Source organism: Eumetopias jubatus, unplaced genomic scaffold (assembly GCF_037043125.1).
Source record: "Eumetopias jubatus isolate StellerSeaLion01/CBP00866 unplaced genomic scaffold, mEumJub1_p1.0 scaffold_7, whole genome shotgun sequence".
NCBI lineage: Eukaryota > Metazoa > Chordata > Mammalia > Carnivora > Otariidae > Eumetopias > Eumetopias jubatus.
In genome coordinates, this window is record NW_028274813.1 from 19,529,279 (window position 1) to 19,541,184 (window position 11,906).

Here is an 11,906-nt window from a genome sequence, read left to right on the forward strand (position 1 = left end):
TCTGTTATTTTCAGTACATTTTTATAGTTTCTATATTTTCTCAATATTCCATTAACCCATTGTATTTGCACTGTTAAACTCAACAGAAAAATTGTCAAATTAATGTATTATGACTTTTAGAACTCTACTGTTTCTAAATTCATATCCCCCTTTTGTTCTAAATCTTTCTGTGGCCTTTCTTCCTTGATTAGTAATGTTAAAGTAATAAATATATTGATCTTTTCTTTCCTAATGTTTTTCTATTCATCAGGTTTTACTCTTGCTACCATAATTTCTAGGTTTCTACCATAAGTGTAGTCTTTTGTTCTTTTACCTCTCTTACTTTGTTTTTCAAATTTTGTGCATTTAAAGTTCTAAATTTGCCACTAATTACTAGATTAGCTGTTTTTCACAAGCTTTGATGTATTTCACTTTAGTTTTGTTCTATTTTGTATATATTTTGCAATTGTCATTGCAGTTTCCTTTAGCACCCTTGAGGTATTTAGTATACATTTATGTCTTCAAACATATTTTTTGCTATGGTCGCTTCTTTTTAATGTCACTGCACTGATGTGGGACTTGATCTCAGGAACTTGAGATCACGACCTGAACTGAAATCAAGAGTCAGTTGCTTAACCCACGGAGCCACCCAGGTGTCCCTCTATAGTGTTTCTTCTACCATTTTCTCTCTCTCTCTCTCTCTCTCTCTCTCTCTGTTTTCAATCTTCTCATTTATCAGTTCTTTTAGTTTGGGTCAGAGGGTATTAACTCTCTTATTTTTGTGTCTCAGTATTTTGCTAAGTGCTGAGTGGCAGTTTGGATGGTATGTAATTGTGGAACTATGTTCTCTTAGCTTTTTCAGTGGGAAATCTGTGGTTACCCTGATTTAATTCTTTGCACATAATCTCTCCTTTCTTTCAAACGGTTTTAATAGCTTCTCTCTATCAGTCATGACATCCAAATTTACTATAAAATGTGTGGTTGTAAGTTTATATTTACCCTGCTTATTTCTCAGCTATTCAATCTATGGATTGCTGTCTTTCTTAAATTTTGCATATATTCTTTCAAGTATTGTTCTATTTTATTTCCTCTACAAATTATATTGTTGATACAAATATTGCTGCTTTATATACAAATATTGTTTGTGACTTTTTTTAGTTGTAAATGGAATATGAAGTCTGTCCCTTGTTTTCTTAAAAAAAAATGTCTTTATCAGAATGCCTGGGTGGCGATCGTCATGTAGGATAATCCTTACCTGTTCCTCCTTCGGGAGGGCAGATCGGAACATGATGATTGGAGCTTGCATGATGCGTGATTACTGTCTCTGCGTGGGCAGGACTTGCAGAATGCCTGGGTGGCTCCATTAGTTAAGTGTCTGCCTTCCGTTCAGGTCGTGATGCCAGGGTCCTGGGATCGAGTCCGACATCGGGCTCCTTGCTGAGCAAAGAGCCTGCTTCTGCTGCTCCCCCCTGCTTGTGCTCTTTCTCTCTCTCTGACAAATAAATAAATAAAATCTTTAAAAATATATATCTTCATCACTCTTGATTTTTTGAGGGGGAAGGGATACATCAAGTACTTTTTGAAATTCACCACTTCTTTCAGACTGTGTTCAAGCCAGAGTTTATTCCACCTACAATGTGTCTCTCTGTACTGAGTTTATTAGATTAAGTTTTTTAAGTTCTATGTAGTTTTTTTTAGAGTAAATTTATGTTCTAATCCTTGATTGTATAGGGTGTTTTTGTTAACATTGGATCCACTTATAAAATGTGGAATTTGGATTTCAAGTTCAGTTTGAGTGAGATTTTTTTGGTTTGTTTATGTGGGGGTTTTTGTTTGTTTTTCTCTCATTTCTTTGTCCAAATTTTGCAGCTTCCTAGGCTGGGTAACTGATCTCCCTGTCCAGAAATAAATCACATAGTAGCATTTGAAGTTTACCCTCTACAGCAACCTTGGATTCTTGTTTGAGTCTCCTTCATGCCAAATAATTCCAATCTTCTGGGGATAATGGTAAATGCAGGAGAGCCAAGGTTGTGATAGGATTCTAGTGGTTTTCTTCTAAAACATGATGCCAGAATAGACTAGATATCACATGATTCAGCTCCTACCATTGATTCCAACCATTTTGTCAGAGAATAAATGGGGCAGCAGTGTGAAATAATTCCGTATGTCTAACACGTAAGTTCAAATTAACCCTTTGTGACTACTTTTTTTTTCTTCTTCTTGGTCCAAAACACAAATTCTTCTTATAGTCTCCTTAGATTTTCCCCCAAGATAGAACTGGATAGAGAAGTGCTAATTGCTGTTCATTTAAATGAATGGTCTGTTTCTTCCTTCTTCTTCTTATAATTTTATTAACAAAAGGTAGGTTCATCAAGTCAGGACAAAATATAGTATTGATTTGTGTAGTTTTGATTAAAACTCAAAGTCTACTCTTCAAACTGTCATTATACTTTCGATTTCCTCAATATTTAGATTAAAAAAATGTAAGCTATTTCATAATTTTACCTGGTGTCTCTTTCAAAAGTAGTGGTTGGTTGTGTTGTTGTTTGTTTTTGTTTTCTCTTTCTTGTGATGAGGCATTGCTGACCAGAAGAGCCTCTCCTGAATATACTACCTTAAATTCTTTCACTGGAAGCAATTAAATATTACACTTTACCTCCTGTTTAGTGTAAATACCACATATGACCAATATGTCCTACTCAAAAGATGAGATTGAGGATATCCCAGGTCTAGTTAAATAACTAGCAGAATATTTGGATCAAATTTTGTCATCAGGATGTGTATTTGTTTCCTCTTCTCTCTATGCTCTCAGTTGTCAGTTTACTGAAAACTAAAACACAACTAAGAACCAATTTTTTTTCAAGCTCAGTCTACGTGCTTAGAAGTCCCATCCAAGCCCTTGGCTTCAAGTTTTGTGTTTTGTGGTAACTCCTCATCTTTCTACAGAATTACTAATTCTCTACTACCCACACTCTCTTTACCCCACAAACATGGCCCTTCTAGGCACCTCCTCCAGAGATCCTTGGTTTTATTCCAGCACCACCGATTGAGTTTCTAATCCACAGACCTGTGAATCTAATTGCTGAGATTTTCTCTTTTGATCCTTGTTAATGTGTTTGAAGCTGAATGACTATACTGAAGTTTGAGCCAACTTCTGAAAACTGCTCAGTAAAGTGGACTATCCAAGTCTGTTATTTTGCTTTTCTGTCATTTTTTTTTTTTTTTAGTCATCTATCCAGTTTGCTATCTGGATATTTCTTTTAGTCTATCTTTACAACAGGGCATTCTTTCTCTGACTGTAGATACTATATAAAATACCCCCCTTGTATTTCCGACTTTTGCCTATAATTCTGACTTTCCTTCTTCCTTAGCTCTTTTGTGATTGACTATTTCATTTTGTCACAACACAATATATTTACACACTTCTATAATTTGTATCACATAATATACATGTACTATCCAAGGTCTTATGTAATTTAACTGTATAAAACACTCTTAGAATGCAGTTGCATGACATATCTTATATACAACGAAGTTATCTTGTTTTGTAAAAAGCCCAGGCCTTTTTTTTTTTCTCTGAATAATGGTTCTCACTATGAACTTTTGCTCATCTGGGCTCATAAATACTTGCACACATAAAAATTATTTCTCTTAAAAAAAAACTTGTTTCTCTTTATCTTCTAAAATAAACCTGCATTTGTCTATAAAACTTTTAGCCAAGGGAGAATTGTATGTATCTTCCAAGGTATTTGTCTTTGCTGATATTGATTTAGGGGAGCAATCTTTTCTTTTTCAAGAAGATCATTTTTACATTTTTTGATAGGAGAGGAAGACTTCAGAAAGTGAACCATTATCTTTGCAGAACAACATGAGTAAAGTCTGGAATACTCATTAACATTTAAAAATTGTGAAAAACCTAACTCTATGCTCGGGACTTTTACCATTATCTTCTAAAACCTTTTATAAATGCCACCTCCCACTGATGTCATCTCTTGCTATCTCTTTATTAATGATCTTTAAAAAATGTCCAGATGTGTATAAGTTCATAACCAAATACACTGACTATCTAAAGGAGCAAATGCAGGTTTTTCTCTTGGCGAATTTGCATTATTAATATGCATTTTATCTTTCTGTTTTCCAGAGAAGCACCTATATGCTACTGCCATCTGGTATAATATTATGTTTTCTACAGCATAAGATTTTCCATTTTATTTAAAATTTAAAGACCAAAATATAAAGTACAAGCTTATTTAGCTTACCCTTTGTCCATCTATATTTCAAAATAGTTACTTAAAAAATAAACATCCAGGGTAGTTAATCGTTATATACATATAAAGATATATATATATAGAGAGAGAGAGAGAGCCTATATTCAACCAATAAAACCTAATTTTAATAGGCATTTTCTAAACTAATGCTACTTCATTAAAAAAAAAACAATGACTGTTACATATGTTATAAATTCATGTGTTTTACTTGTCTTCTAAAATACTCATTATTCATCCATTTCCCAGTGAATAAAGTGGATTCCAGGACACTGCATGACATATAAAAATGCAGTCAAAATTTGAATGTAGAGCTCATTCTAAAGACCATACTTTTCCTTCATAAAAGACAGTTTTAAATTAGTTTTGATTTTATAAAATGATATGAAAATCGGGATGCCTTGGTGGCTCAGTCAGTTAAGTGTCCAACTTGATTTTGGCTCAGGTCACAATCTCAGGCTCATGAGATCAAGCCCCGTGCTTAAGACTCTCTCTCCCTCTCCCTCTGCCCTCCCCCACCCCTGATCACACTCTCTCTCTCTCTCAAAAAAAAAAAAAAAAAATCCCTCCCTGCTAAAACAATGCAATGACTTCCCAAACACACCTGATAATAAAATCCAAGGACCTTACCTGAATCACCTGTCTGCTCACTTCCTGGCCTCCTCTTTTCCACTCTCCACAATCTCAGTAATCCAATATATTGTCCAATATACCTCAGATGCTTTCCTCCCCATGTATGAATGCTGTTCTCTTTGCCTAAAATGTTGTTCCTGCAGATTCTTCGATTGCTTTTTCATTCCCCTCATTTAGGTTTTTATGTTATTATCATCAGACAGTCTGTCCCTGATTATTCTATCACCTCTGCTATTGTGCATTCACCCCACTACTGTACTTTAATTTTTATAACATTTATTATTATAGGAAATTTTAGTATGTATTCTATTATCAATGTGTTTGTCTACCTTCCTCCTTAGAATATAGAGCTATAAAAGAACAGACAGTCTGTTTGAGTCACTGTGGTATCCCTAAAATAATGTTTGGCCCATAGTAGAATTGGGAAAATATTTGAAGGGAATAGCGGCTATTCCCAAGGAGATTATGATTTTCTACTAGTTAGTCCTCTTGCTAACCTTGTGACTTTGGTTAAGTCTTGCAGACTCTCTATTCCCAAAGTTACACTTCGGTGAAAAGAAAGAAGATTAAAAAGTAATGTCTGTACTACTTAATTCCTAGAGTTATCATAAGGATATGATAAGATAATTTGGGGAAAGTGTTTTGAGAATTGTAAAAATTATAGGCATATAAAATGCCATTGTTGTCCAGATTTGCCATCAACTTACTACATATCCTGCAATCATTCCCAGGATCCACATTTACACAATTCAGGGAATATGAATGCCATAGAGCTTCCTGGCTCTTGAAGGGCTTATAAATCCAACCATTATTATTAAATCTTACTTGGCTGTATCTGGCTGGTTTTATATTAAAAGCTAATGTGCAAACAATTAGACTTAGCAATGACAGGAAAAATATGAGAAAGCTGGGGGCTATGGAGGAGCAGCTGTGAATTTTTACATTTGATCAGTAGAACATTTATTCACCACAGAGGTATTGGTAATATATCTAACGTGCAAGTTTATAAAACCAAGTGTAGGATATATTTAACAAGCACTCTCCCCTAGGAGGTAGGTAAAGAGTCAAAAAATTATCATCATTTGGATGTAATATATCTACCAATATTTAACAGAGGAATCCAAGAAAAGACTACACAAATATGCTAAGTTTTATTAAACAGGTATTTACAATATATAATCACTCTCTTAAATTTAATTTAGTAGGAACTGACCAACTATATTCTATGCAAATCTAAGTACCCATGCTTTTGTAAACCTCACATGATTATCATTACTAAACTGATTTTTTTTTTCAAAATAACTGTTGGTCACAACAGCAGGGGACATACCATATGTAGTGCTTATTATTTTTATTTGAATAGTTTATTAGACCAGTTCAATCTTAAGATAATCTAAAAGTACACTTTTTTTGAAGAATAAAATCATCAATGACAGATTAACAAAGCAAGGGTTAACTGGTTGTTCTTTCCCTCAAGTAAGAACTACCCTCTTGAACTCAGCATCTTGTATTAATATGACTCTTTAACTGTATATAATTTTTTAACTTATTTTTACCTCATATAGTACCAAGAATTCGTCCCCATGTCCAACCAAAACAGTCTGTAGTATGTACTATCAATAACTAAAAAGGAGAGATTTTTGCTTATACTAAGTTTGGACAAGCTAAGGCTGGGCTTTCCTGCTTCAGGAAAATACAGTCACATGGTCTTGTTCTCCACTCCAATGTCTCCATAATCCCAAACAGGTCAACATCATGTAATTGTTTTTCTAACTGGACGTGCTAATTTCTGTAACCACCTGTCCCAACTAAAATGTCAGTAGTATTTTTATTCACTGATGTTATGAATTCCTGTCTCACAAACTATCACTGTTATTTGGAAAGTCCTTATCTTCAGTATTGAATATCATTGTTTGTTTTTGTTTTGTTTTACCTACAAAAGGTATTATGAAGCAAATTTCAAATTTCCTGATTATGATGGTTAATTTTATGTGTTAACTTGACTAGGTTAAGGGACGTCCAGATAGAGGATGGAACATTATTTCTGGGTGCATCTGTGTGTTTCTGTGAGAGTTTAGCATTTGAATTGGTAGACTGAGTAAAGAAGATCACCCTCACCAGTGCCAGTTGGCATCATCCAATCTGTAGTGGCCCTGAATAGATCAAAAAGACAAGGAAGGATTTGCTCCGTGCTTGAGCTGGGACATCCATCTTCGTGGGCCTCTAGTGGCCGAGAGCAGAACATGGAATGTCTCAGCCTCCATAACTGCATAAGCCAAACCTTCATAATAAATCTCTTTCTATATATCTATATGTATATCCTATTGGCTTTTTTCTTTGAAAGCACTCCATAATTTACTGTCTTTTGTGAACCTCATTTATTTTTTATTTTATTTTTAAGATTTTATTTATTTATTTGACAGAAAGAGAGAGTACAAGCAGGGGGAGCAGAAGTGGGAGAGGGAGAAGCAGGCTTCCCGCTGAACAGGGAGCCCAATGCAGGGCTTGATCCCAGGACCATGGGATCATGACCTGAGCCGAAGGCAGACACTTAACCGACTGATCCAGCCAGATGCCCCAGAACCTCATTTATTTTTAAATCAATATCTGACTTGGTTTGTTTTACAAATGGAAGATGTTGATAGTTTTCTATTTACCAAATTAAATGGCCTTAGTCCCTTCTTATTAACAAGGTTCGGATAAAAGTACAACTTTCAAAAGCAGTAGTATCTGCTAAGACAATGTTCACAATGAACACAATGGAAATTTAAACTCTTAACAAGTTCTAACTTTTCACAGAAGTAAGATTTTCTGTGGAATGAGTGGTGTTTCAGCAATTATGTAATTAAAACTTCTAAGACAAGTCTCCCTTTTAATAATACTGGCCTAAGTCTAGAAGAGATTGTGGAAAGTTTATCCTTCAAGCATTAGATCAGAACTAATGGAATCTAAAAAAAAGCAGTTGAGGTTTCACTGATGTATCAAACTATAGGCACAACTATCAGTGTGGAGGAGGGGAAAATAATACATAACCTGATCACTTGGATGGGCTCTAAGCACCAATCTGGCTGCATTCCGCGTTAGATCCTACATTTACTTAGAAGTTACCTACTAAGTTATAGCTGAATGATTTTTTTTTATTTTTTTAAAAGATTTTATTTATTTACTTGACAGAGAGAGAGAACAAGCCGGGGGAGCCGTGGGCAGAGGGAAAAGGAGAAGAAGGTCCCCACTGAGCAGGGAGCCCGATGTGGGGCTCCATCCCAGGACCCCAGGATCATGACCTGAGCCGAAGGCAGATGTTTAACCAACTGAACCACCCAGGTGCCCCAGTTACAGCTAAATAGATCACTCCTGGAGGGAGGCAAGGTGGAAAATATAAGAGGCAAGACTGACCTTTATAAGGAGTTAAGATATTAAAGGTTTTAAGTGTCTTGGGACAAGAGAAGTGTTTGAGAAGCAAAGATGAAATAAATATCCCACCAAGATGCAACTAGGAGAAATTCCACAAAGATGGAATGTACTGTATATCTCATGCAATACGCCTCCCTCCAGCATTGCCACTTTGACAGTGATATAGTTTTAGAATATCTCTTCTTTATGCTAATTCTTGTACTATGTTAATGTTTCCTCTCATTTATTTATGTTTTATAACCTGAAACATTAAGGGTGAGTTTCAAATTAATCTGACTCTAAGAAAAGAATGGCAGATGAACAGGTAAATATTGGCTCTATTCCATATTTTGAAATCAATAATCTCTAATTATATTCAAGTCTTGATAAATATTGTCCACCATTACTTGTTTTAAGTTGTCATTTTTAAGCATATCTTTACAAATTAATTGATAGGATTACTTTTCATTTCTATGATTGAAAAACACAAAGTTAAACATAAAATGCATAAAGAAGAAAAAAGCAGTTAAACACTGACAAGCATTCCACGTATTGTTTTGAACTCAGAAGTTTGGAAAATCCACCCAGTTATAGGAACAAACCATCATAGCTGACCAAGAAAACAGTGTTGCACTATTTAATGACAGCCCTGTGACTGTAATTTAGCTTTCCTAAGAACGCTAAAGAATATGTTGGTTTTCAAAGTTATAGAAACAAAGTTCTATCATCTGCTAAAATATAAAAAGTATTTTTAAGGTCTGTGAAAAACGTTCTAATTCATTGCGAGCCTGAACTCAAAACAGAAGTAGAGTATACTAAAGAACTAGCATCCACCATTTAAACAATAGATTTTAAATCTATATTTTCCAATATCTTCTAGCTTCCATTGTTTCTGTTGAAGGCTGAACTATCAGTTTTGTTGCCGCTTCTTCAAAAATAATATAACTCTCGTCATTTTTTTTTCATGTTGCTTAACTTTATTTTACAGATAATGAAAATGAGTCCTAAAGAGATTAAGTGAAAGAGGGGTAGATGGAAATGTTCTCTAGGAACTTAGAAATAAGGATAATCAGGGGTGCCTGGGTGGCTCAGTTGTTAAGCCGTCTGCCTTCAGCTCAAGTCATGATCCCAGGGTCCTGGGATCGAGCCTGCTTGGCAGGAAGCCTGCTTCTCCCTCTCCCACTCCCCCTGCTTGTGTTCCCTCTCTTGCTCTCTCTCTCTCTCTCTATCAAATAAATAAATAAAATCTTTTAAAAAATAAGGATAATCAGATTTCTTGCTGAATATTAAAATTCAAAATTACTACATAAATGATCTGTGCAGATATATACAAACATACCTTAGATGTAATGACTATTAGCTCATGACAGCATTAAGATGATCTCTCTATCCTTGGTTTTTCAGTAGCTTGTGTTGTGTCTTGGTGTCATTTACTTTGGATTTGTCTTGCTCGGGATACATAATGTATGTTGAATCTGTGGGTTGAGGTATTTCATCAGTAAAAAAATAAAAGGCGACTGTTATTTAAATATGAGTTTCATTTAATTTTCTCGCTTGTGCCCTTCTAGAACACTCAATTTAAATATCTCACACACTTCTAAATACCTCACACATTTCCACTATGTCTCATGCATTTTACATTCTTGTATGTGTGCATGTGTGTGTGTGCATGTGTGTATGTATGTGTGTTTGGGTTCTTTTGGTGTATTTTTTATTATTTTTGATTCAGTAGGCTATTGACTACTCTCCTACACTACCATGAACTACTCCACCCTTCTTCACTGTTAATCTATCTACTTACTGAATTACTTTGTCATTAAATCCATCTACTTAGTTCTTAATTTCATTTACTACATTTTACAATTCTCAAAATTTTAATTACTTGTTTTCTGTAATTTCCAAACATCTACATATTTGAAATAAATGCATTTGTTGGAATTAATTCAGCCTACTATAGTTAAATTTAGGAACCAAGGTAGAAAGATTACGTGGAAGCTCTTTTCAGACTACTTTGTTTGGAATTCTTCATCTTGCCATCTATATTTTGCATGAATCACAGAAATGAAAAGAATGTGTTTTATAATTGCAAATCTGTGTAATAAATAAGTTGCATTTTATCTTCTTTTTTTCTATTTTTGCTCCCCTTTTTTATTTATTTTTTTAAAGATTTTATTTACTTATTTGAGAGAGAGAGAATGAGAGACAGAGAACATGAGAGGGAAGAGGGTCAGAGAGAGAAGCAGACTCCCCACTGAGCAGGGAGCCCGACGTGGGACTCGATCCCAGGACTCCAGGATCATGACCTGAGCTGAAGGCAGTCGCTTAACCAACTGAGCCACCCAGGCACCCACCTTGCCCCCCTTTTTTAAATTCCTGGTTATTTTTGATGGAATTCCAGATTCTATGTACAAAAAAGTGTAGAATCTCTGAAAGATTCTAACTCTATGTTTCTTTGTAAGTTTGCTTTTACAAAATTGGAATAGGAAAAATTACCCTAATTCAGACAAGTACTGAATGTATTTGAGTCTGGGAGCATTCCTCATAATGCTTTCTCTGCCTATGTATCACTGGTCAGGTATAGCCCCACAAGACCCTTTACTTCTTGGAAGGTTCTGAATTCTAAATTTGTCTCATCTATACCATGAGGCCCCAGAAAAATTGATCATCCTTTTTTTTGGGTTTGTGGTTGACATTTTTAGCCTCTTACCTTGTGAAGCTTAAGATTCACCAAGTGCCTCAGAAGAAAAAAAGTTGAATACTTGCATGCTTCCTTACAGCCCTCTTCTCCCTAGAAAAATGGATGCTCATGTAATGTATACCCTGACATTTCAAAATTTACATTTTGTGTAAGCCAGACCCACAATATAGGAGAAAATTGTTGGATTCTTATACACTTCCTGGATTGTCAAATGTTGGTCCCACACCAAGAATCAACAAATGCCCCATGGTAAAGAAAAGTTAAAAAAAAAAAAAGGACTCATGTTTTTATGGTTCTTCTCTCCATCTTAGCCTCAAAAGCTCTGGCTGCCTCAGCAACCCTCACATACTTCAAACAGATTATTCTGACATATCAAGCTTTCCTAGTTGTTCCTAAAGAGAGTTTTGGCCTTACTATTCTATCATAGAAACCAAAGTTTCTAAATCAATTTAAACTGCTATACACTTTTTACATCTGTTTAAACTTTTTACATCTCAGGAGATACCTGAAAAGGATAAGAAGAAATTTTATGGTTTATGAGAATCTGAAATAGGCCCTGTTGCATATCTCATTTAATCTCATCTAATATCTTTAATCAAGCCCTTTTCAGGAATTACTGATTTTACAGTTAAAACAAGTGGCACATATTCAATACTTATCTTTCAAGATTTATTCGGGTAGTAAGTAGTAGGAGCTATATTGCAACCAAATCTGACTTGGTCCTACATGCCATCCACTACATCATGATTTTAAATTAACTACACTGGGCAACACTGATTCCAACAAATATGCTTCGTCCATCCATGCGATAGAGAGTGACCTTAGAATGACTTTTATTCTCATGGAGGGCGAAAGGACATTCAATATGTATTTGTGACCCAGGGACATTTGTTATATTAATTCTGTTTAAAAATGATTTATTTTAGTTTAAAATTTGT

General features: G+C 34.9%; 1 non-coding gene across 1 annotated transcript; it reads left to right on the forward strand.

Moving 5' to 3' along the window:
• Positions 1 to 1,211: 1,211 nt before the first annotated feature.
• On the forward strand, positions 1,212 to 1,348 carry LOC114209056 (U8 small nucleolar RNA). Its single transcript, XR_003609225.2, has one exon. It is a non-coding gene; the product is annotated as a U8 small nucleolar RNA (small nucleolar RNA).
• Positions 1,349 to 11,906: the final 10,558 nt, after the last annotated feature.